A 27,414-nucleotide genomic window follows, 5' to 3' on the forward strand; every position below is an offset into this window, starting at 1 on the left:
TGGGTCTCTATTAAGAAAATTTTGGCCTGTACCAAGGAGACCTAAGGTTTCTCCTATTCTGTCCTGTAATGTTTTCAGGGTGTCTGCTTTGACTCCAAGGTCTTTGATCCATTTGGAGTTGATTCTGGTGCAGGGTGATATATAGGATCTAGTTTTAGTTTTCTACAAGTGATAATCAATTTTGCTAGCACCATTTACTAAAGAGGCTGTCTTTCTTCCATTCTATTTTTTTTTAGCTCCCTTATTGAAGATTAGATGACTATACGTCTGTGGGTTCATTTCTGGGTTTTCAATTCTATTCCATTGGGTCTGAGGTCTCAGGGTCTCATATCTAAAATGTACCTAGAACTCAAAAAAATCAAATCCCCCAACAACAAATCCTCAAAGAAACAACTGTCCGATAAAGAGGTGGGCTAAAGACTTAAAGAGAAACTTCTCTGAAGAGGAAATAAGAATGGCCAATAGACACATGAAGAAATGCTCAACCTCTCTAGCCATAAAAGAAATGCAACTCAAAACCACATTGAGATACCACCTCAGCCCAGTTAGAATGGAGGGGATGTGGCCAGAAGGGAACTCTACTGCATTGTTGGTGGGAGTGTAAACTTGTTCAGCCTCTTTAGAAAGCAGTATGAAGGTTCCTCAAAAGACTCCACATAGAGCTCCCCTAGGACCCAGCAATCCCACTTTTGGGTACTTATCCAAATGATCACAAACAAGACCATATTAAAGCTACCAGCACAACTATGTTTATTGCAGCATTATTTACCCTAGCTAAGATATGGAACCAACCCAGATGCCCCTCAGTAGATGAATGGATCAAGAAAATATGGAATATATATACAATGGAATTCTATGCCTCCATTGGAAAGAATGACATTGCCCCATTTGTTAGGAAATGGAACAATTTGGAAAAAAATAATATTAAGTTAAGTAAGCCAGGCCCAAAGAAACATAGGTCCCATGGTTTCTCTTATTTGCAATAACTAGTATATACCTGAGACAAGCAGAAAAGGTCAGAAAAGATGATGTTAAGCAAAATGAACCCCAAGATAAGGACAGAAGTGTTTTTTTTCCTTTCTTGCTATTGTTTTTAACGTATTTATAAAGTACCATGTGATTTTTTTGTTGCTTTGTTATGTCCCTCCCCCATGGTATAACCCCTGATTTCACTGTATTTGATATTGGTATAATTTGGAGAATGGAAGGAAAAAAACAAATTGTGTAAATAGGGATACAGGTGGACCCCTTGCAACAATGAGATATACAAGGTGCTATGTCAAAAAACAAACTTTTTAATTTAGGCGGGGTGGTGGGGAAGTGTAGTTGTGGAGATGGGAGGGAAGGGATGGTAGGGGAAAAACAAAGGAGGAGGCAACAATGCTTGATAAGAAATGTACTCATTACCTTGCTCATGTGATTGTAACCCCTCTGTACAGTATTTTCACAATAAAAATCTTATTTAAAAAACACCAAAAACCCATTACATTTACCATAATTGTTAGCAGTGAACATTTTAACATATGATCATATTATAATACATATTGGTTTACAATGGCATTTACAGTCCTAAGAAACAAGACTTCTTCATTACAAAGAGTGAAGCAGGAGTTCAAATCTGGAAGTTTCTGAAAATATTGTCTCCGATATTTAATGAGGTATCAAAATTAAGTGCTGTTACCCCACTTAGAAAAGAAATTTGAAAATATGTGTCATGAGCTCTTATAGTAAAAGAAATAAACAAACCTCTTAGAAAAGAAAGGTCTTTCTTTGAAATCATAATCCCTTATCTTAATAAAAAGTCACTACATATTCTTCTAAATACATAGCTAATCATTTCAATGTCTATTATAAAATGAGGGACCCAGACCGTTGTTTGATATTCTTTTAGTTAAATTTCCCTTGGAGCCATAGAAGTGGATTAGATTTTAAAAATTGTACCCATACATGCCCTCAATAAAAATGTGACAACAGAATGCACTTGATAGAAAGTTGCTCCCCTTTTTCGAGTAACCCCTAAGGAACTTGGCGCCTTATTGACTCTACCAGCCCTGCACTTAAGGTTGTCTTAATTGCCAGAGGATGACATGGATCCTACAGAAACAGGGTTACAATTGCTCTACTTTGACAGTGATGATCTTAAAGAACAAGCCATGTGTATGGGAACTGAAACCTAGCCAGCTTCCCTATTATTTATAGCCCTAATTAAAACATTTTTTATCTATTAATGCCAAGTGACACTGCTAAATATATTCTGGGCAGTTCACATTTTCTTCTATACTTCTAAACTCTCTTAGATCTGTGCCCAGTTAAACACATGGTTTAACTGCTCAGGAAAATGAAACGATAGCTAAGAATAACTGACTTCCATTGGATTTATAAATCTCATTAATTAATTCTACATCTCCAATGGTGTAAAAACGAAACTCAAATGCAAGATCTAATTAAAGAGAAGTTAAAAATTGTTAAGAAACAACACTGAGATAGAACACAGAAGTAACTGTTTAGCCTCAAATTAATGAGGCGCTATGCTAAGCAAGCATGTCCATTAATCCCTAATGAGGATTTTAAACACATTAAAACTTACTAATACAAAATGTTTGCCTTCCTTTTATCCAATAACAAATAAGCCAATAATTTTCTGGCTCTAAATGACACTATTAACTGTCACGGCATGTTTTATTTGACAAACCCTCCATTCAAATACTGTAAAACCAATTAATTTGCCTGCTGTGAAATGTGTTTCTTGATAGCTGTTTTGTGATTTTTTTCCTTCTCAAAGAAATGTAAATAGGAGGTCAATGTAGGTGCTTGATTTTGTTTTAAAAAATATGCCATCGTAGCTATAGCTTGTCAACTTTGTTTGCATTGCAAATGAAAGACAATCTCCATTTTCAGGTCATCAATCATAGATTGGTCTCCCAATAAGTAAACTGCAACAGTGTAATAGTTTGATTACCATGAAGATAGTCTCACATTTGAGAAGGGAGCATTGGAAAAAAATCATACTTTGTTCAGTTATAGATAATGATTTGCAACTCTGGTTCTTCCTGCTTTGTTGAATGACCTAAGGCTTTGTCACCTAGCCTCTATTACAGTAATATGGAGTCTCTCCCCAAATGCAAGAAATCAGTTTGAAAAACGAGTTTAATCCTGATGCTTTGATTTCAAAACACATTTTGTTACACACGTTTCCGCACTAGCAGAAAAATCAATAGAACACATATAAGAAGTTCCTGTGTCTTCACCTTCCCATGGGCCTTTCTTAGTACCTTTTACTAGCTTGAGAGACTGTCTCCAGGGTTTATCTGCTCGATATTGATAGGACACTTTGAATGTGTGGACTCATTGGAAAGGCATGGCACTTTTCCAGAAAAAAAACAATCACTCTGTATAGAATAGCTCTTTTACACCATGAGTGTCAAAAGTAAAGGCATGTGATATTAATTATGAGTCAGCATTGTGGAGCATTGCATTAGACCCTGAAGGCCACAGAAAGAGCGAGATATGATATATCATGGCTTATGGAGCCTAATAGCTCATGTACTCATGATCCTAGTTTGTCTCAGGTATTGATTATTCTGGGTGTAAGAATAATAAGTAGACCTTTGTCAGGCATTCATTATTGCTGGTTTAAGCATGTTGCATTACTGACACAAGGAAAGCAAACACCATTAAATAAGCAAACTCATTCCTGAACAGCATCAACGTATTGGATACCTCTAAGCATTGTATGGAAAAGTTGTTTATGTTATAGAAATTATCCCAGGGAGGTGAAAAATATGCTTTGTGCATTGAGCTAATAATGGTTATGGAAAATTCAGTAGATGATATACCATGGATTTCCATAAAGTGTACTATTATATTGGTATTGTATTATTCTCAAAATCTCATGTTGAGGGGCTAGCCCTCGTTCTGTCCCTGGGGATATGGATCAGTGGAAGTGCATTTGCCTAGCAGGCATGATGAGGTCCTGGTCCTGGGTTTTATTCCCAGCATCACACATTCACATGCACACACACAAACATACACACACACACACACACACACACACACACACACAGAGTAAGATAAACAAAAATGAAGAACCTCATTTGAAATCGAATTGCCATTGTTAAAGAGTTAAAACAATTAACTAGATCATATGGGTTCTGTATAGTATAGATATTATAGTGTAGGTTTGCTATTCCTGGAGTTGAATTCCTTATAAAAAGTTGATTTCTGCCATCTAATCCTTTCCTACCTTCTCTTCTACCATGTGATACATTCCACCATGTTATCACAAACAATGAGGCCCTGAATAGATGTCTGGACCTTGATGTTGGACTTTCAACCTCCGTCATCATGAGCAAATAGATTTGTGTTCAACATGAACAGCACAGCCTTGGTTTTCTGCTACAGCCACACAAAGCACAGCACACAATGTGGAGGACACAGGGCCCACACACCTCCAACAAGCAATACTAATGCAATTGACAATAATGTTTTTGATCTATGAATCAGGCACATCAGTAAAAGATTTGCCTTTGTGTTTCAGGAACAATTTGCATTGAATTGATTAGTTGGCTAAATATGAGAATGAAGTAATGATGAAAATGAAAAGGATTAACCAAAATCTGAACTATCCTAGAAATCCCAAATGTGTGGTGATATTTTTTTGGTGGTCAGGGAGCTAGAATTCTGGGCCTGGACACTGTTCTTGAGCTCTTCAGCTCAAGTCAACCAGTCTACCACTTGAGCCATAGCACCAGTTTCAGTTTTCTGGTGGTTTATTGGAGATGAGTCTGACAGACTTTCCTGCCCAGGCTTGGTTTTGAACCGTGATCCTCACATCTCAGCCTCCTGACTAGCTAGGATTAAAGGTATGAGCCACCAGTGCCCAGATTGTGTGGTGATCTTAATATGAATCAGTTGCATGACTGAGAGTACCTGGAAGAGGAAGTTACAGAAGGAAAACTGACAGTATGAGCAGAATATTTCATTTCTGTAATTTCTGATATTTGGGAGGTAGAGGTAGGAGGATCACGGTTGGAGGCCAGACTTGGGCACAGCATGAGAATTTATCTGAAAAATCAATTCAAAAGCGAAAGGAATAAGGGCAAGGCCTAAGTAGTGGAGTATTTGCCCAGCAAGTACCAGGCCCTGAGTTCAAACTCTAGTACAGAACTTAAAAAGCCCTTTCCACTGATCTAGGACCATGAATAGATGTGAGACGTGAACTTAACCTCCAGTAAGGGAACAGTTGAAGCAATTGAGGTAAGAAGTTAACTAACAGTCTGACATAAAGAAACAATGATTCCCAAAGTGCCTTAGTTATAGCATAGTTTTATAAAACACTCTGTCAGCTCTCACAATTCCTTTAGTATATCATGAGATCTTAGTTAACTTTCTTTACACAACTGCCTTGAAGAATATGTCAGTTCACTGACAAAATCTATAACCTTGAGTCAAGTCACAGTCTCTCCAGATGTAAAACAAAAGAGTTGGTCTGGACTCCTAGCTGTAAGGTGATCACCATCGGTTTAAAGGAAGCTACCAATCTGTGATTACAAAGAAGATTAATTTTAAGGCTTCATCTTGTCCTACCTGAACTTTAATTAGTAAAGGCCTCCAAATTAAAATTAAAAGCTACAAGCCAAGCACCCATGGATCATGTCTAGACTCCTACCTACACAGTATGGTATGATCTGAAGGATCACAGTTCAGAGCCAACATGGGACAAAAAGACTGTGAGAAGCCACCTTCAAAACAACCAGCAAATATTAGCTTGGAGTCAAAGCTCAAATGGTAGAGTACCAGTTGAAGAAGTAAGCAAGGATCAGGCTCTCAGTTCAAACTCCACTACTGGCAAAAAATAAAATAAAAAGCACAATTAAATACACAAAATTAAAAGCTACATATTTCCTAGGCACATGATCTATCAAAATATGTCAAGCAAGTTTTTTTTTCCATAATGGGAAAGGACAGCTTGCCTTAGAACTACAGTAGGAGCATTAAAATGTAGAGAGTTGAATTTTAACACCAAGAAGAGCACAGTGATAATTAGATATCATTTTGAAAAGTACTATGTGAACTTCATAGCCTGAGTGTCTAGTTATGAGACAGGTTCTCATAGAGCTATATGCTATTACTAAGAGATAGTAAAATATTGTTAAGCTAGTAAAATTGAAGCCAAATCATGTAAAAAAATCTCTAGTTAAAGAAATATATTTTGAAGAAAGCCCATAATTATCTCCAAACCTTCCATTTTAATCAAGAGTTGGGAATATGATGACACCACCAGGCATCAAGTGTGCTTGCGACCTTTTCAACTGTCAGACCAGACAGATTTTTACTTTATGCGAATCAACCCAAGGCCTCAAAAGTGCAGAGGCAGAGCACAAATCCATTTCACTAGACAGCCATTGAAAGTAGAATTCAAAGTTCAACTCACTTTTGCATTTTCTACTGCCATAGTTTTGGCAGTCCAGGGCAGAAAGTGAAAACCTAGTTTCCAATGGAGATCATTTCTAGTGGTTTCTGAAAATTGGCAGCAAAAATGACTCCTTGTCAAAGAGATCAGTAGATGCTAGATTTCATTGTTACTTTGAATGACTGTTGCTTACTCTTCAAAAGACTCTCTTTACCTAAGGATGTTGAACCTGTTCTTGGAGCCCATCAGAAAGAGACACAAAGAGACACTGATATATCAGGAGATTGGGAAACTCCCAGCAGTGGCCTTCATGGCTTCACCAACTTCCATTTATTCTTACTGATGTCACAAATACACTGACACACACAAAACAAGACTGCTGGTGAAGACATATAACTGGAATCTATAAAATCTCCCAACTTGCAATAATTAAACTATATATACTATAGTACTAAGGATTATTTGAAGATTTTTAGAATTAAAGACTTCACAAAAAATGGATTATCATAAGGAAGTGAGCCTTTTAGTGATACTAGGGATGAAACCCAGGGCCTTGTGAATCCTAGGCAAGCATTCTGCAGTCGAGTTGCATCCCTAGGTGTAACTAGTAACACCTAGCACATTTTTAAAGTATCCAAAAGGCTCTGTGATAAGCATAATATAAGTAAATCCATGAGTACAGTTACTTTGAAATTATGTGACCTAGTACATAGATCCACTCGTGTGTTTCCTTGATTTCTAAATGCTTTGCCTTTGCTTTACAGTGTTCCAAAGGGAAGCACAACAACTTATCAAGACACTGCAATGTTTTAGAGAGTCATCCGACATTATTGGTATGTAATAATCATTCCAATGAACATTTTCTAGATTCCTGGTTTCTCTTCTTTATAAATGATCATCTAAGTCCAAAAGCAATCTCCTAAATCTCTGATGTGAGGCCAGTAAACCCTTGAAGTCAAAACTCCTAAGAACAGCACCTTGGTGGCAAATGAAAGCAAAAGGGAACAAGGGCATCTGTAGGTAATATTAAGAATATCTTCTGCTATTACTACAATGACCAGTTGGGAAGAAGATTCCCTATCGTGTAAGTAATGTGACATTTCCCATCCTCTCCATCCCTCAAACCCATCCCACTATCCTTTCTTGCTGATAACAACTCTCTAAAGTAGACAAACTGGGGCTGGGAAGGTGGCTCAGTGGTAGAGCACTTGCCTTGCAAGCCTGAGGCCCTGGGTTCGATTCCTCAGCACCACATAAGAAAAAAGAAAAAAGCCAGAAGTGACGTTGTGGCTCAAGCACTAGAGTGCTAGCCTTGAGCTGAAGAGCTGAGGGACAGTGCCCAGGCCCAGAGTTCACCCCACGACCAGACCAAAAAAAAAGAAAAGTAGACAAACTAGGTAGAATTAATTTAATTTTTATGATAAAAAAAACAACAGAGGCAGCCAGGCGCCAGTGGTTCACGCCTGTCATCCTAGCTACTCAGGAAGCTGAGATCTGAGGATCACAGTTCAAAGCCAGACCAGGCAGGAATGTCCATGAGACTCTTAACCACCAGAAAACTGGAAGGGATGCTGTGGTCAAGTGGTAGAGGGCTCCAAACGTTTATGCTCTTTGCTATCTTTCTTATTTTTGTCTACCTAGTTTCACAAACACAGTCCTGATGTTCAACCTTTAAATGTTGGGGACACACTATGGGGAAAATGATCTTTCTCACTGTGTTATAAGTCAACATCCAAATCAAGGCCTACTAGTTATCTCTAGATATGCCCAGTCCATTTAGAATAATGAGCAACTGGTGGAGGATACCTTCAAAGCGCATATAATTCTACATGAAAACCATCACAACACTGGCATTTTACATAACTCTTTGGACAGCTGAATGTTTAACAGCAGAATGAATGAAAGGTAAGGCACAGAGTGAAATCTATTTAGTGCAAAAGGCCCATTGTCATAATAGCTTCTGTGTTAAGGCTTTCAGGTAAATGACTATTATATGTGAATATTATATGCAGATATTGAGCACTTGCATTGTAACAGTCCTGCCCTTCATTTTAACTACCCTGTAATATAGGCTATTATCATGCCCAGTATATAGATGATAGAAGTGAGGTCTATAGAAGTTCAGTAATTTGCCCAAAGTTACACAGTTCCTATGTGAAAAAGTCACGATCAAAACCATGTTTATATGATATCAAGCCCATAGTAAAACTAGTAGCTGCTATTAGATGTACAAGCTGTATTGCACCCTTTCATTTTGCAAAACTTCTTTCTTGCAGCTATATATCATAATATATTGGACATGACAATACAAAATGTCGTTCAGTAAGCTCAATTTGTCCATTGTTCTGATGAGCATAAATGATATCTATCTAGCTCTTTAGGATAAACATGATAGCATGATTATTTCCTTGCATTAATAAGCACTACAGCTAAATACAATATCTTCAAATAAACCCATACAAAATGAAAATGTCGAGTTCAATGAGCTATGCGAGAAAATCTCAGTGAGACTGAAATAGCCATGAGAGCACTTGGTGCCATTTTCCTTTGCATATAGCAAATTAAATGAAATTAGAAGGCAAGATTATGCTGAGGCTATTGAATAATGACAAGCAATTTAAGAAAAAAATGTTTAAAAATTTTAATTGGCCTACTGTGGATTTCTATATTTGAAACTTTGGTGTTTCTCCTATCAAATATAAGATGTGTATGTCTGTGTGTGTGTGTGTGTGTGTGTGTGTGTGTGTGTGTGTGTGTGTGTGTGTGTGTGTGTGTGTGTGTGTGTGTATCCGTGTGTATCACATACAAATTGACCCACCATTGAGCATTTCCTATCAGAAATTTCAAAGCATGAGGTTTCAAAGGCTGGATTTCTCTTAAGTTCTAATAGGTTCATGACTAGTTGGTTTTGGATCTGTTTGGTTCTAATGAGAGTAAAAACCTCTTCCCAGAGCTACCATCACTCCTTTTTCAAAAGGCTTTCAAATGCAGTTTGGGATCCAGTTCTATTTAAAGTGTTTCTTCAACCAAGTCAGCCCTTTAACAACCAGACCCACTATCTGGGAAATTCAGCACATCAACAGACTGTTGTAAGAACTCTAGGTTGGACAATGAATCTTATTATGAGATTATAATATAACAGTAATAGGGATGGAAAATGAAAAATGAGGTCCTACTTCCCTTTTTCTAGATACTTCTTAGGTTGTTTCTCTGTTTCTTTAACTCTCTGTCCCTCCCTCCCTCTCCCCCTCTCTCTCCACTTCCCTTCTTTCTCCTTCCCTCCTTCTCTCCAGATCATTCATGTATTAAATGAATTGTGGAGAAACAGGTATCGTACATACTGCACATTTTCCAAAAATGTAGGAGTGTTACTGATGATGAAATGAATTGATTGGACTGGTAAATCAAAGCTAAGAGTAAGCAAGTGTATAATACTCTACAGTTGATTTCTCCAGTTTTGAGGATGTGTTATTGTCACATTCAGAACTGGATTGTCAGATGTTCTTCATTTCATCAAGGCATTGTTTCGGTGGATTTTTTGAGCCAAGGCTTATCTTTGTAGCCCAGTCTGATCTTGAACTCATAATCCTCCCGCCTAAGCATTCCAAGTGCTGGAATTTCATGTATTTTCTGATTCCCACAAAATACATCATGTGAGCCATTACTTTCTCTTTATTCTGGGGCTCATTTTTCATCAACTTCCATTAATTCACTGTGATGTGACTGGTAAAATGTCTCGGCTCTCTGGGCTAAAATCTCCTCACTGTGAAATGAATGGATCTAATTCTCTCAATGATTCTTGTGATTATAATATTGTATGCACCTATAACTGTTTCTTAAGGTCTTAGGAAGTTTTCTGGTGATATCATCACCTTTGGCAATAACTACTATTTTGTCCATTCAAAGAACAGAGATTCTATTAGAATGTGGGTATAATAAGCTAGCAGGAAAACAAATGGAGCTAAAGAAAACTCTGTCTCATCACCTTTTGACTACATCAAGTTCCCATTAATTTCCAAGGGTCTAGATAAGGATTGTGAGATGAGATTCTTAATTGACTAAGATAAGGAATGAGCACATACTTTATTAAATTGACGAACTGCATCTCTGTAGAGGCAACATGTTCTTAGGTACAATTTAAAGCAATTTGAAACCAAATGGCAATCATTCTAGGAGAAGACAGAAAATAATATTCTTCAGCAGTTCTGGTGGGAAATACACCATCCCAGCTAGTGAATTCATAAAGAAATTAATGCCTTTCATGAGTATCATTTCTCTTTAGAATGTAGTCAAGTGGGCATCACTAACTTAGTTCATCCACTTTTGAATATACACTGTAACTTGTGTAAATGGGCACAGTAATTGAGCCAAACATACCCATACCACATAAGCATCCAGTGCTCATGGTTTTCATGCAATAAAAAAAAGCTAGAGTAAATCTAACAGCTTAAAATCTGAAACTGATGTAAATCAGTTTTTACCAACCAAACCAAGTAATAGGCGAGCTGTTTTCTCTGAGAGGTCTCTGTATACTATCGAAATGGCCATAGCCCTGAGAATGCAGAAGCTGATGGGAGTTACTGAAAGCAGTGTAGCAGCTGAAACAAAGAGGGCCTCATTACCATGCGAAGCACAGCATCCTTCAGATGTGATGAGAAACGTGACTGCATGACAAACCAGTCCTGGGGAAATTTCAAAATATGACCACCCAAGCATAAAGGAGAGTGTGGTGAGAACAGGGGCAGGACACTGGGAAGGTGGGTCGACTGCACATAGGCCACACATACAAAAAGCAATGGCCTTCTGACCTACAGTCATGCCAGCTTTATCTTATAAGGGATCCACACAGACACAGCTCTGTGGAACTGTGGCAAAGAGAAGACTTAATGGAGGCACAATATTCATGCTTCATTTTTATTGCATTAAGTCATTTAGTATGCATTTTTACTCACAGTTCTGCACTACTTTAGTATATGAAACCAATTGCAGCCTGGGGATAATTCTGGGGGAAAAAAGATATACAGACTCTAAAGTTCCCTCTCCCCCAGAATGATTTGTCCATGATGTCTAAACCAGTTACATGTGCTGCCAAAGGCACTGGCGCTGCAGTTAGCAGGGAGATATCCATCAACTTTGAGATAACATGAATGACAATTTAGCCATCCACTGAAAAGGCTCACATTAGGACTTGAAAATGAGCAAAGTACCTTTAATTGAAATATAGACCTTCTTCTCCTACTAAATATACTACTATATCTTTTACAGTTCTGGAGGGACAAGACGACTGAGAAAGTGTTTGCAAATTCCTATGCTCAGATCAATACAATTCCCTAGCTCCAGAGTCTCTTTATTGATGACAATCTCTTTCATTGTTGTGATTAGAGATTCAACATCTTTTAACCACCTTCAACATGACAACAACATGTATCTATATCTCTGTGATTTACAGCAATTGACACTGAGTGAAAATCAGTGATTATGAGATTGGCTTTTTTGGTGTTACTGATTTTTCAATCTACGTCAAGCAAGTAGCAGATAATGTATGTCAAGCTACTGCTACAGTAGTAAAACAATCAGGCAAGAGGAAAGCTGAATTTCATATTGACACTCATGCTAATGAACTGAAATTCTAATGAAGAAGGATACCAATGTGATTTTTTTCTTTTACTTATTATTGTTAACTAGTTGTTTAAGGGAGTTTCCTTTTAAGAAACTACCCCTTTCCCCTTGACACCCCCTCCCACTTTGAGTATAATTCCTTATAAAAGCAAAATCAAAGCTGAGGAATATAAAACACCAATATGGATTTAAAACTATCCTAGCTTCTCGATAGGTATCTATTTACTGTTTCCCAAGCACTGGACATTGTGTTTTACCTATGATACACTTGTCATTGGGAGCTTTAATTCCCTTAAAAAATCTCATATATGTCTAAAAATTCCATTTGGACTAATCAACCAGCTTTGCCACCCATAAATTAAATATGACAACTCCAGGAGGCAACTTGGAGTTTTAAACATACACACAGCCATAATATGGATTGTTGTTAAAAATTAATACAAAAATGTGGCTAAATTTTTTATACCATCCCAAGTCCATGCACATGGTCTGGATACAAAACTATGAAATGAAATGAAAATGTGGTTAATAAACAAAAACAGTAAAAACGAATATTTAGACAACAGTTTGAACTAGTCACTTACATTTTAAACAATCCTCTACATATTTTTCATCCATTATCCAAAATTCTTGAGTAATAATTATCCTTTACTGAGTATCCCTTTCTGTTCAGATATTTTGCATATATAATCGGTAGTATTCATAACTACCATGAAAGAAGTATTCAGTAACCTTGTATTTAGATGGGAACTTAGACTTGGACTACCAAAATTGTCATGGGAAAAGAGAAATGAGATTGGAACCCAGGTCTATTGGCTTTCACATCAGGTCCACTGCCTTTTCTGCTATAGTTGTAGTACTGATCTAGACAACACCACAGGTGATTCAAAAATAAAGCATAAATTATCCTGTTAATAGTCATCAGTGGGAGTTTATCTGTATCCCCTCTCAGTTCATATGCTGGAGATTAAACGAGTTCAATTATATACCATAAATGGAAATTCCTTCATATACATTGTATAGCATAACATACTTGCAGCGTTAGGAGCTGAAGCATTTGTGGAAATAATTCATAATCTTGGATTCCTGGAGGGGGTTACAGGGGGTCTGAAATCACATGAGTATTTTGCATGCTTCTCTATGTATCTATGTGCATTCTCTGGCAAGAGAAGTCAGCATTTTGATCAAAATCTTAAGTATACTGGGGTCCATCAACAAAGGAGGAGGCAACAATGCTTGATAAGAAATGTACTCATTATCTTGCCCATGTAATTGTAACCCCTCTATATGGTATTTTCACAATAAAGATAAATTAAAGAAAGGAAGAAAGGAAGAAAGAAAGGAAGAAAGAAAGAAAGAAAGAAAGAAAGAAAGAAAGCAAGCAAGCAAGCAAGCAAGCAAGCAAGCAAGCAAGCAAGCAAGCAAGCAAGCAAGCAAGCAAGCAAGCAAGAAAGAAAGAAAGAAAGAAAGAAAGAAAGAAAGAAAGAAAGAAAGAAAGAAAGAAAGAAAGAAAGACTTTGAGCTGATCTGGGCAATTGGTCACAATTGTTGAAATTAGACTAATCTTGAAAAGTTTTTATGTGTTTTTTCTTCTCTTTAATTGTACAAAAGTGTTTCAACTCAATATATCAATTTCCAGGTACAATCCATCCTGATCAATGTCAACCCTTCCTGAAAACTTAAGGATGTATGTTTCATAGCATGAGAGATACATCCAGCTCCTGACCCATGGATATAGTCAACTTCAGCAATGATCCCTCTTGTAGCTAGGATGGCTGTTTACATGCCTTATAGAAAACTTCAGCTGAAAGGAAACTGAACTGGGTAAACAGACGTGGGAAAACTAAGACATGAACCGGTAGCCACAGTCCCTATACTAATCTCATCACCATAAACCATAACAATGTTCCAGAAGTCACCTAAATTTCACCTTCCAGCCTGCTTATTATCATAGCAATTGGCTAAATGCCCTGATCTGTATGTTGATGAATGAGATTCCTGAAAACCACACTGGCAACAATAATAAAATCCCTGACAAAACCTAACATCTCTAGGTGTGGAATTATCAATGCAAAGATGACCAGAGCTGCCATAAACACTAGTTCCTGAGATATTCTTGGGGTGACTGAATGTGTATGCTCATGTGCTGATTCATACACACACACACATTCACATTCTGCCTAGAAGGGATGGGAGAGTTCAAGAGATGCAAAAGCATAAACAGCTGAATTCAGTCAAAGACCTGATTGTTTTGAAATGTATGTGTGCTTCCCAAGTGAAAGTCTCTGCCAGATGGAACCCCCACTGGTGGCCTATGGCTTTGTGTGTGTCACCCACTTACGCCTGTCTCCGAGAGGGGCGGCCCTTGCATAGAGACACTGGGCCTTTCGGGAGCTGCGTCTGCATATGTAATTAGTCACGGTGCACCTGTACCTAACTGCATTAACAATTAACACAATTACACACACAATTGTGGAATTGCCCCCACTATTTGAATAATTAGTGAGCTAACAACATGATTTGCAGGTGCAATTGAGCAATTATGTATAGTTCCAAAGTGGAATATGCATATTTAGAGGCTTGGATGAGGCCCATTACTAGATCTTGTTCCAAATGGTCAAATTAATTTTATTATTGGAAGGAATTGTACTCAGCAAGAACTATCGAATCCTTAAGTACCCTCACATTAGGTACTAGGAAATGGTTCATCTCATCAAGGTTTTTAGTTCCAGAGCTGAGCCAACACAGGCAACCGGATTGCTATTGGCCTACAAGGCTGCATACTTTTGGTTGCCTTCCTACATACAAAGTGTCTTCACAACTTGCTCTTGCCTCTCTTCCCCAATGCTGCTGAAAATGTGTGTGATTCCTGGCTCCTTGAAATTCTTCCTAATGAAGACTTTTTTCTCTTTCATCCTAGGTCTACCAACAAAAGATAGGAGCATCTGGGGCTGCAAAGAGGAGGCCCAATAGGCAATGACAGTGACCAGATTCTGCGGAGCAGAATTCAGTGGGTACGGGGAGAGCAAAGTCTCAAGCCCCAGCACTGTTGATTAGGAATAGCATTGTCTCACACACTTTCCTAGTTATCTGGCATTCAAGAGGTTTTCTTAAGATATGCTGCATTTTTGTCACCTCCCAGGCTATGACTGTGTTCTCTACCACTGGTAAGAACAGTTGCTGAAGATTAAGTTTCAAATGTACACAGCCGACAAACCAAATGGCCTGTGAGACACTTGCTCCCTAGAGAATATTTATGCAGAGGGAAAGAGGCTTGATTTGTTCAGGAAGAACTGGAGACAGGTAGGGCTGCTCCCACTACCTGGTGTGGTACCCACTCACTCCAAAAAGACCTAAGGCAACATCAGTGTCCTAGTGCACCTAAGATGCCACAGGCCCAAGGAAGAGAAACATCCAGTCTCTGTCAAATCTGTTTTCATTTCTACAAATCAGCCCTCATGTTGCAGCTATCTGAAAAAATACTGAGGAAGAAGTCACCTATGGTTGTAATTAGAATAATGACAGCTTCCTCCAAAGACCAAGGTTATTCTTACTTCGAGACAAGCCAAAAAAAAAATCACATCTAGGGATCATTATTATATTCCGGAATGAACTCCGGTCATGTTATGTCATCCATTTAGTTATGTCTGGGAGACTGTGCTATGCATACTAAGTGGCAGAGTTCAGAGAAATGAGAGGTGTGAGTGCATATCATGTGAGGCAGAGTTTAGACAATATATAACGGAAGCCTGCTCTTCAGACTCTAGTTTCACCACTCAATACCACAGAGAGGGGTTGGGCAACATTTTGTTGTTGTGCATGTGGATTCTTAATGGCAATTGTTTATTTTTTCATTACACCACTGAAGGGACAATGACAACAACTTTTTGTCTTTTAACCAATAAAACCCAAATAGAGAGGCACAAAGATCAACCAGGATACAATTTTATTATTCTTTTCCTTTTTAATGTTATTTGCTCCCTAACATAACAAACCAGAAATCCCTATATTAGAAGGCTGATAATAAGGATTAGTAACAGATTCTAGTATGCTTACAAGTATCGATCCTTTTTTCCTAATTTGTATTTTGGTTAATTCTGACAAACTAGGAAAATGATGAGAGGAAAAAGGAAAGCTCTCTGCACCTTTCTAATAAGACTCAATGAAACCATTATTTTGGAATATTTTCATTTTCAGCCACCTTTGTGCTATGTGTTTTTACTATTCAGCTGCACAAAAAACTACCTAACTTGCTGAAATAGATTTCTTGACCCACGTATAGCTACATTAAATAGTATAATTTAATGCAATCTAACTAAATTAGCACCAATTAGATAGGCTAAATTAAAGGGCATGTCACTAATAAATTTTATGCTAAACATATTACTGATAATATGCTCACTAAAATACATAATGAAACACAATATTCTTCTTAGCCTAGTTTAATCTAAATCATACCCAAAAGACTTTAAAATCAAATACACAAAGAAAAACCCTTATTTTCTTATCAAGAATTGGGGAAATGTTTGTTCTTGTGTTACTATGATTACTTTTTTTCAGATTTTATTTTATTATAAAGATGCTGTACAGAGAGGTTATAATTACATGAGTAAGGTAGTGAGTATATTTCTTGTTGAACATTGTTACCCCCTCTGTTGTTTTTAAATAAAAGTTTCAAAATATCTACTCTCTTAGGAACTCAGTTTCCTAACCTCTAAAAGGTACAAGTAGCACTGAATGATCTCCAAATTCATGCTAGACTTGAGGTAAGATATAGTTTACTACAGTATTAGAAATATCACAGCTGTTCATATCAAGATACCCTGATGCCAGTCACTGTCATTTCTGTCCGTTATTGGTTGAATAACTATTTTGGTCGACAAAAAAATGACCACCAAAAGGTATGCTTAGGAAAATTCTATGGACTTTGAATATTAAATTACATGTAAAAAGAGTGGCTACTACTTTATATGTTCAAAGACATTGTTAAGTTGAAGATCTTGAGAAAATAACCTTTTTCTGGATTATATGAGTGGTTCTAAATATTATTACACATATTATTATATATAAAATAACAGGTGGGCAGCATTAAGTACCCACATACAAAAAGAGTACATAAACAAAGGATACATTTCTGTGAAGACAGAGTCAGAGGCTGGAAAGATGCTGCTGCTGTAAATCAAAAAGGGATGGTATCGTGTTCACCCTATATAGAATTTATATGTATAACTTAATAGAAGTTATAAACCAGAAGAAATGCATGACTCTTTGCTGGCCATCTAATGAAACATATCTGCATGAAGAGAGGACTGACTAGACATTTCTGTAGGGCTTTTCACTAGAGGCATATCCATTTGCATTAATAACCATTCAAAATAAGGATGTGTTGATTGTGCAGAATTATAATGAATAAAGTAAAAGAGCCGAACTATACAATTAATGAAATATTACTGGAACTCTTAGGTTCCAGTCCAATAAAGTTTACCTCATTTGTTTTGGTCACTCTAAAGACCCCAAAAGTTCATTACATGATGAAGCTTTCACTGAGTTTTACACCTGCCATTCAGCTGACAAAGAGCAATGTCATTGGGGTCTGCAGTTAGTTATTGATCAACATGTTTATAAAAACATGAGTGAAAAGGAGGAAATTCTGGAAGATTTATGCGTTGCTCTTAGGCTCTTTGTCATCTGTTTGTTCATTCTAGTACTGGGGCCTAAACTCAGGCCATCTAATTATTGTTTGATATTTTTGCTCAAGGATGGTACTCTACCATGTGACACATGACTCCATTACAGCTCTTATTTCTTCTTAATTGGAGGTATAGTCTCCTGGGCTTTTCTGTCCAATCTGGCTTTGAACTGAAATCCTCAGATCTCAGCCCCCTGAGTAGTCAGGATTACAGACGTAAGTCACTGGTACCCAGCTGGATATTTTTAAAACACTAATCATATTACAATAGTAGTAATTAAATTATTTAAATCTTGTGGGAAATATGGAGAAAGAACTATAAATAAAAGTTCAATGTATAACATGAGGTAAGTAAAATGGGAAGGAAGAGATAGGATTACTAAAATATCTCTTCATACACAATGGAAAACATGTGGATCAATAGGAGTCTAAATATAAACCATTCTGGATTTTTCTTCCGTGTCAGTCTTTGCCTATACAAGAAGAATATGGCATCTATCTCATGTTAAAAATATAATTACTAGAATTGAAGTGAGAGGTAAGTTGCAGATGGTGATGGTATGCGAGATTTCTATTATGTCTCTTTTCTAAATAATTCTATAACTTGGTATTATTACTAAAAATTGCCCTTGCTAATACACTATTAATTTTAATTTTTTTGATTGATTTGACTGACTCTTGGGAAAAGATGCAATATTAACAAATAATGGTGAGTTTAAAAATGACAGGCTGTATGGGTGGTAACGTGGCACTGCCATTTCTGGCCATTATGTGCTGCTGGTTGTCTTCACAGTTATTCACGATGATCACAAATTCTTCATTCAGAGACAGCTCTCAGAAATGATAGTGATTTCTCAAAAGCTCAAGAATGGCTATGTGCTTTAACTTATCAGAGTCTGGTGGTAATACATTTCCAACCCAACACAAACTGACTAGCTTCTATTTCTGATTTTTTAATGAAAGGGCCATTTTCTTATGCACGCAGACTCTTCTTTACAGCCTTCTATTTGTAGTACTGTGAGGAGAGCCACTGGATGCCCCAAATATCTGTTCTATATTGTAATTATTTCACTGTTTTTAGGACTCCTGAAATTAGTTCTAGTTTCACCAACCATTTGGCCATGGTTTTAAACAGCAATTTTCACTTTTTGTAGCATATTCATCATTTGCATTTTTCACTGGGATTCTCTCTTCAATTTTCCATATTTCTAAGACGAATCTCATTTACTACTCAGGGGGCTATGTTCTTTACAAGTCCTTATGAAATTACTTTGCTCCCCAACTTTGCTAAAACAAGGTAGTCATTAAGTGTTGGGAACAGTCTTCATAAGAGTGTTATTTTGTCCTCATAAAGATTTGCGGGAAATAATGTAAATATAATCAAATGTGTAGTCACTCTTACTTTAATCATGGACTTTCATATTGTTACTTTTACAAAGACATACTTTTATCTTATAGTAAAAATGTTCATTATGATAATTTAAAGTTTAAGAAATACAGATTTTGAAAAAGAGAAGATTCCATGGCTCTAACTAGAAATTTGTTGATTTAACATCTTGTTATATGCATATGCTACATGTTACATGCACATGCAGTTTAAAAAATAAGTGGATTTTACAATCCATCAACAGTCGCTTCTTGATCAATGGATAGATGGTTAGTTATCATAGTTTTCCCACTACTTTTTGGTTTTGATCCTACAGTGTTGTAACTCTATGACAACGTAAATCATACAGTATTTATTTTCTCCATCCCAATTCTAGGCTAAATATCATTTTTCTTTACTTCTTCTATTTGGAAATTTGTAATAGGTCATCACGTGATTTTCATCTAGAGAGTAAAAGGATTATGTCTTAAAAAGAATTTTAGACTTTTTAAAACTGAAAATTAAAAGGAATCCAATATCATACTTGGTTGTAGAAACTTGTAAGCCACACATCTATAATAATCACAGGGTGCTTTGTACAGACGGACTTCAACTCATCAAAAAATACCATTTTGCCATTCTTTCCTGTTGGGTTCTAAATTTCAAATAACCAGGCTGCCTTCAGATGCTTCTATTATCCTTTCTTCATGGCTGCACACTGTGATGCATAAAGGAGGAGAAATCAAAGTTGTCAGCCATATGAGAATTTTAATGTATCAAACATCAGTTCTAAATACATTTCTATTGCATTTCAAAAACAAAACATGAGTGATTTGGTCTAAAAAGTCAGTCTGGTTCATTAACCTATAACTGTACAAAAGCAAGAGTCAATTACATTGCCACATCAGATGTGCGTTGAGATAATTACCCTGAAAAGAAGATGTAAGTATGCCCATAAAGGCAGTGAAATGTGACCTATTAAATCAGGCTGTAACCTATTATGGGTCAAAAACCACATTTGTAGGGCCAGCAGTCTCCTGCCTATATCCACTCTTGCATGAATTCTGCAGGTGTCTTTCATAAGTATATTTTCTATCTGTCTTTTATTTCAATTTGGAGTCCCGTCTGCCTATCTTTTCTACTCCTAGCTATCAGGAATGCATATACACACTTCACAGAATTCATTTCCTACTTAAAATTACATCCTTTGAAATCTATTGGCAAGACTGGACATAACAACAGGCAAGACCAGGCTGTATTAAATCAGCAGAGAGCCATTTGGGTTCAGTTTCCTGTTATTTCTCATCTTGTTAATACTCTTGTAACATTGATTTCTATCTCCAAATGCAACATCTGTTATGGTGAGAAATCAAATGAGTCAATGATCAAACTGATCATAGATTTCCTAGTGTGAGAGGGGGAAAATATTTACTGTTGTCTTTATAGTGCAGCCAGTGACAACACAGATAAGATGGTGGGCTGGCCAAATCATGGCTGCCCTTTTAGGAATTGGGTGCATTGAAGGATGCTCATTACTGGATAGCTCAATGTAGAAATAAATGATATTTTTTTTCACATGTCAAGATGGAAATGAGAAGGATACTCTTATGAAGAGGATATGCAGGCCAGGTTTCTGCTTCTAAAAATTAGAAGGCTTTTCTAAAACTGGATATGTTGCATTTGAAGACACACTATCTTTTCTCAGATAACACAAAGAAGATAGTCTGAGGTATACATTAGTCTTATTTGGCAGGAACCAAAAAGATGCTTGAAAGTTTGAAAAACTACTAGAAAGACTCCTAAAACTCGATACACAGTTCACTCATGTATAAGGCTTATGATAGACAAGAGAATCACGGGAAAAGACAGGCATCTCTATGTTGTATGTACAAAGAGCATTAGTATAATACAGCAATCTTTTCATAAAGGAATGTATTCAAATCAAGGTCCCAAAGGGCAGCTAAAGGATGATCTTGCAAGAAGACTTTTCAACAAACTACCACAATTTCAACCTGGCAATATTAACTCTTTTTTTGCACAAATACAGCTGCCATGAAATACATCTTTGCTTTATTAAACTGAAAATCATATCAGCATGTAATTGAAAATGAATCAAACAAGTCAAGAAAACTTTGTTTAAACATATTTATGATCTATGTGGAAGTACAAGAGGCTTTCTCCATTCAGGCTCTTTCATGTTCTTTCCAACACTTCTTGGCAAACCTTTCTGATTGTAGATTCCTCAGCAATACCTTTTTGCGTCTCAGTAGAGCTTGGATTGCTTTGCAACATCACTTGTGACATAATTTAAATGTTTGTCCATTTATTTATTATATTCTCTTTTTGAGCAATTTCTTCTCTTATAAGCATACATCCAAACACATAAATATGACCCAAAATTCAAAATTTAACTCAAATATCATCTTTTGTTTTCCTAATAACGTTTACTGGAATGAATCTCTAGCTCTCAGGCCAGTATCTTGCTATCTCTATCATACAACACACGTAATACTTTTCTCTCCAAATCTAAAAGCCACGTGACGAGCAAGACTAGTCCAATCATAATGGAATTTGGTACTCTTTATGTGTCCTTTGTCACACACTACTGATATCTAGTACAGTGCTTGGACATGGTAGGCACTGGTGAAATGTATGTCAGATGGATAGATGGGTGAATAATATACAAAGGTATTGAGTAGGCACCTGAGAATTGTGCTCAAAATGGTCATACATAACAAAAGGGTTTGCACACTTTCCAAGAAAGGTCTGTTGGCAGAGCATGGATCACAATGTTACAGCGCCATTTTACTTTGCAAAATTCAATTCTTTGTTCATAATTTCACACGTAGGTAGAAATATGGCAGTCTTTCCTGGGAGAAAATCATATTTAATATCAAGTCAATGAGAAGAAGGTGTGGGTTTGGAATATGTTTCATTTAGAAATCATTGATGGTTTAAATAGGAGCCTCCTCCCTCCAACACAAAGCTCATCTGTTTGGGTCTTAGTTGACAGCTGGTTGTCTTTAGAGGACTGAGAGACTCCTGAGGGCTGGGCCTTCATCGGTGGTTTAACCCTTTCACAGATAAACGATAGCACGTGATGAGTGGGAGAAGTTGGAAGCCTTCAGAAATGGCCTCTTACGTGGAGGAACTATGTCACTGGAGACGTGTTTTGGTAACTATACTTTGTCCCTGTCCTCCTACTCTTGTCTCCGTCTGCTTTCTGTCTTTGAAGAGGAGAGCTGCTTTTGCTCTTCCACATTCTCTGTGCCATAATGAGCCAAATATAAATCTTTCTTCCTCTACAATTGTTTCTCTCAAGTATTTGTCACAGTGAAGAAATGCCTGACAATCCCAAGTCCTGAGTGTAAAGAGGATCATTTTTCACTTTGCCCCAACAATTCTGGCTCTGTCCCAAAAGGTTCAGAATGTCTCTGAGGGATTCACACTGAAGTGAAAGCCAGCAGGGGGAAACAGAGACAAACTGCAAGGTAGAAGGGCAGGACCAAGGTCTTACTCTTCTATGAACTAAGAAATCGCTCAGTATTTCTAACTGAGCTACTCAATGACATACTTAGAGGAACATAAAGCACAGTGCATTCTAAAACTGTTCAACAGTTTATCAATAGGGAACAAAAATACATCACTGTCAGTGCTGCCTGTTACCCTGTCACCTTCGTTTCTTCTGTCACAGGATTGCATTCTAGCCATTTGTGAAAACCACTCACACTTCATGCTTTTCTGGCAGCCTTCATGCTGCTGTAGCTGCCTTTCATCCAACATATTCAAAATAGCCCCTTCACACGGAAGGCACATTTTGCTTTTCACAAAGCAAGTCCAATTGTAAAGACTTCTGTAGTAAGCATATTACAATAAAAATTCAAATATATCTACTTTGTAATATGATTTTTTTCATCTATCAAGCTTCCCTTCACCAGGATCACCCTCCATTCTGTTGGGAGAAATGACAGGCCACCCAGAGCCTGGGGGCTATTTCCAATACACATATATGTATACACACAAACATATACATACATATATATTTATATATATTAACAGTAGAAATGCTAAGCTTCTTGGCTTCCTATTGTTTTCACTTGTAAATGGGAGAGAATATTATCTACTTCAAAAGGCTATAGAAGCAAATTAAGGGAGAAATTCAGAGATAAAAAATAAATGGTATGGCAACAAAACCTGATTATTGATCATGATTTTGATTTTCTCTTGAACTTGATCTTGAACTATGGACTTTATGACATCCAAGGGGCAGATGTTAGTTGGCTAAGGGGAACCATATGCCACTTAATCGTCAGTTGCATAACAAAATAAATAGGCCTCCATAACTTTCTGCCACCACAAATATATCTTACAAACATGACATGTAACATCTGCTCTATCATATAATTTTCCTTTGGAATTTATTCTTGATGTGATACCTATCAAAAAGACTTTCTGTAGCCCAAGTCATTACTTCTTTGAAATGGAACGGTCCTACAGACCACAGTAACTTACAAATGTGTATGACTATGTGTGTGGGCACTCACGCATGCGCATGTGTCCACTTCTGGTCTCATTTGAAAGAAAATCCCTAAAATCGACTACAAAATTGTCAGCAAAGGCAACAAGAGTGGAAAACAGCATGCTTGCACCTTTGTAAACCTGGAAAGAAGTGTAAACTACATCTAATTTTATGTCCTCTTAAAATTAGCTCTCATTTGTGGAGGAGAGAAATCAGTTGGAAGTAACCTAGAAGCAAGTCTAAGATGCAGAAGCCACCAGGGTCACTGTTCTACTATGGGAAGTACATGTGACCAGATCACAGAATGATAGAGTGATAGATGATTTAATAAATCATAGGAATGGAGGAACGTGGGACTGGGAAGAGAACTGACAGCTGTGGGTAGTATTGGAAGGGAGCTGGGCAGAGGACTGAAAAGTGAGTAACTTCCAGAGGGAGTACTAGTTTGAGCAGGCCCTTACAAGCCAAGAAAGTGGGGACATTCAAGTATTCCAAGGAGCACAAAGAAATACCAAGGAGACAGAATGAGTCCCAGGGTAGCCATTAGTTTATAAGAATTCACCTGGTCTCCCAAGTCTTCTCACATTGAAGCCACATATTACTATTCCTTCTTTGCAATGTCCTGACCTACTTCACAGAAATGTGAGAAGGAAAAAGGAGAAAACACTCATCAACCTAATAGTCATAGTTTCGCTAGCAGTGCTTTAAGCAGAAGTACACACAACAAATGGATCTCATTGCTTTCTAAGGGTTGTGACTGTGCCCCTTAAAGTGAATTTTGAGGATCTTGGGGCCCAGTGGGGCCTGTCACTTTGGGCAGTTGCTAGGCTTGATGGTGCCTTACCTGTTTCTAAAGACCAGGACATGGGCACAATGATCTCACCCTCTCCATCTAGATCATGATGTGGAGGAAATTCAGGCAAGCCTATCTTGTTGGCTGGCTTTCAAGCAGTTCTAGGACTCCAAAATTCAAGTACTGTTGTCCTACCATGTCCTGTATTACCAGCACAAGCTATGCTTCATCACCAAGAAGAGAGATTTCTGACTCTCCTGGGATGGCCAATCAATTTACAGCAAAAATAGAAAGAAAAGAAAGACAATGGATTTCAATGATATATGTAAATATAAATTGGTATAGAATTGCATATTACTCATTAAAAAACATTAAATATCCTTTACCTATATTACCAGCCAAGTTGTGAAAATGAAGCTGTCATATGTTCATTAAAGATAACCAACCAAGTTGACAATGCCAATAATCACCCTCTATCAGGATAGTGTAATTTGTTTGTCGGCACTTTTAAGTTCTTAGCAAATTCATTTGTTCAGCATGTGGTTGCAGGGATATTATGAAGTCATAATATCCTATGTGCTAAGACTAGCTTTAGGTTGCTGGTTAAGGGTAAACATCCCAACAAACCCCACAGTTAGGTGGAAGTAAATTAGCTTGTATAACAAAAGTTTTCAACTGGCAACTGTCTTCTGAGTCCATCACTGGGGATGTGTTTTTGGCCTCTTTTTTCTTTTTCTTGTGCCAGTATTGAAGCTTGAACTCAGGGCTTTATACTCTGAGCCACATTTGAACTTCTCTGGCTTTTTGCTGGTTAATCGGAGAGAAGAATCTCATGGATTTTTCTGCCTAAGCTAGTTTTGAAACTAAATTCCCCAGATTTCAGCCTCCTTAGTAGCTAGGATTACAAGCATGAGGCACCAGTGACCAGCTTTGTTGGCTTCTTAAAACTAGAAATCTTCTCAAAATGGTCATATTGACAATTGCCCATCAGGTCACAATCGTAATACCTTCCATGATGTCATAGTCTCATATCAGCCCTTTTGCTTAAGATGTACTAATGTTTAGCATTTTACAGTCACTTAACTATAATCATTTAAACTACATCCTTCAACCACATTAATACTAAAATTGATTTTATGGTAACTTAGCAAATTTGTCTGGCATTGAGCATCTTCTTTCCCTTCAGAATGCCCTTCTTTAACATGACACAATAGAGGAGCCCCTAGTTTTATAATTCATGCTAGTAATAGAACCATGCAAGAAATTAGTTTCACATAATATTTCAAGTATATTAGGCTAGTCCTTACACTTTAATACTAGTTCTTTTCTCCTTTTAGACCAAAACCTACCAACCAGACTCATAAAGTGAAATGTGAAGGATGAAGAAAGCTACCACCATCCACATTGAAAAAACAATTCTCACTTTAGTACTTCCTTTGGCATTTCTGAGCCCAGAGAAATTTTGAGAGAACACTAAGCCACAAGCTGATTAGGATCATAGAATTAAAGAAACCTCAGGCAACACTACCTTAAATAATCCTTGACAGATCAGAATCTTCCATGTTTATAAATACTTTCATGGAAACGACACGCACAACTTCTCTTAGTAAATTTTTGGAACATTTTAAAGAGCCCCATATGGTAAACCATTCAATGCTACCTAAACAGAAGTCCTACATTCTCTGCCACTGTTACATTTTTATGTAGAGAAAAACTCTACTCACAATCAAGAAATAAAGACTTACTACATAAATTTCTAGCAGCCCGTATGTTTCTATCAAAGATGGAATTAGGAGTTTCATAATCCACAATAATGTGCGTCACTTTCGAATGGAATTAATTTAATGGTAAATGATAAAATTGTTCTATGGAGCTTATGGGGTTTTACTTGAACAGCTAGACCTGTTACTCTTACTGAGGAAACCAAAAGTTTCACCTTCGAAGAAGTAAAGGGGAACAAGTAAAGAGAAGATAAGAAATAGAATACTAGAGAAGACATCAAGAAAAGCAAGGAATACAGTGGAGAAGCATCTATTACATAGTGATGAAACCTGAAGCCCTATTAAAAGTCTAGAATGCTAGCTAATACCTTTCCCTGCTGCTCTCAACAGTCAAATTTGCTGGTAACGTCAAACTTGCTGGTAACGTCGTCACTCACTCTAAGTGACTGATTCTAGTGAAGAATTCAGGAAAAAACAGATCAAAAGAATCTATCAACAGGAAGCAGAATTTCCCTTTGAGTATGATCATTCAGAAACAGCAAATTTAATCTCCAAGGTGAAATAATAGAAGTATACAACAAAGTCTTCTGATATCTGTATTTCTAAAACCACCAGAAACACTTTATATTATGCCAAGTGTACAACTAGGTCCTGTGTTGTTATTTTTTTTTATTGTGAAAATACCGTAGAGAGGGGTTACAATTACATGGGCAAGGTAATGAGTACATTTCTTATCAAGCATTGTTGCCTCCTCCTTTGTTTCCCCTTCCCATCCCTTCCCATCTCCCCCCTCCTCACCCTCCCACCCCGCACCAAAGTTGTAAAGTTCATTTTCAACACAACATCCTGTACATCTCATTGTTGCAATGGGTCCACCTGTATCCCTATTTAAACAATTTGTTTTTTCTCTTCTCAAAAAATTATACCAACATCAAATACAGTGAGAACAGGGGTTATAAGTCATGCGAGTATGTAAGAAAACTGACAGAGATACTGAAGAAGGAAATGAATAGAACATTTAAGAATAAAATCAGATTCTCAAAAGAAGAACATAGCAAATCCAACAGAATTATAATAGCTATTGACAAAAGAAATTAATAGCATTCTTATTGTTGATATTATAAAACTTTTACCCTGTTCCTAAACTCATTTACTGTTCTGGTCTTGAACAAACAAGCAAACAAATTTCCATGCCCACAGTTTAATTATTTAAACAACTTATTTTATGGTAAACCCCAGAATTCATCAGAAGTGGCATGTTTTAATGCTAATTCTAATTAGAACAAGCATTGCAT

The 27,414-nt window shown here is 37.1% G+C and overlaps 1 protein-coding gene and 1 non-coding gene across 2 annotated transcripts in view; one reads left to right on the forward strand and one right to left on the reverse strand.

The window, feature by feature from the left end:
- Positions 1-27,414, reverse strand: part of Aff2 (AF4/FMR2 family member 2) — a 321,215-nt gene that overhangs the window by 194,023 nt on the left and 99,778 nt on the right. The window lies entirely within an intron of this gene.
- On the forward strand, positions 24,268-24,399 carry LOC122108495. Its single transcript, XR_006147580.1, has one exon. It is a non-coding gene; the product is annotated as a small nucleolar RNA SNORA68 (small nucleolar RNA).

This window comes from Dipodomys spectabilis, unplaced genomic scaffold (genome assembly GCF_019054845.1).
Source record: "Dipodomys spectabilis isolate Male_0828 unplaced genomic scaffold, ASM1905484v1 ptg000060l, whole genome shotgun sequence".
In the NCBI taxonomy this organism is placed as follows: Eukaryota; Metazoa; Chordata; class Mammalia; order Rodentia; family Heteromyidae; genus Dipodomys; species Dipodomys spectabilis.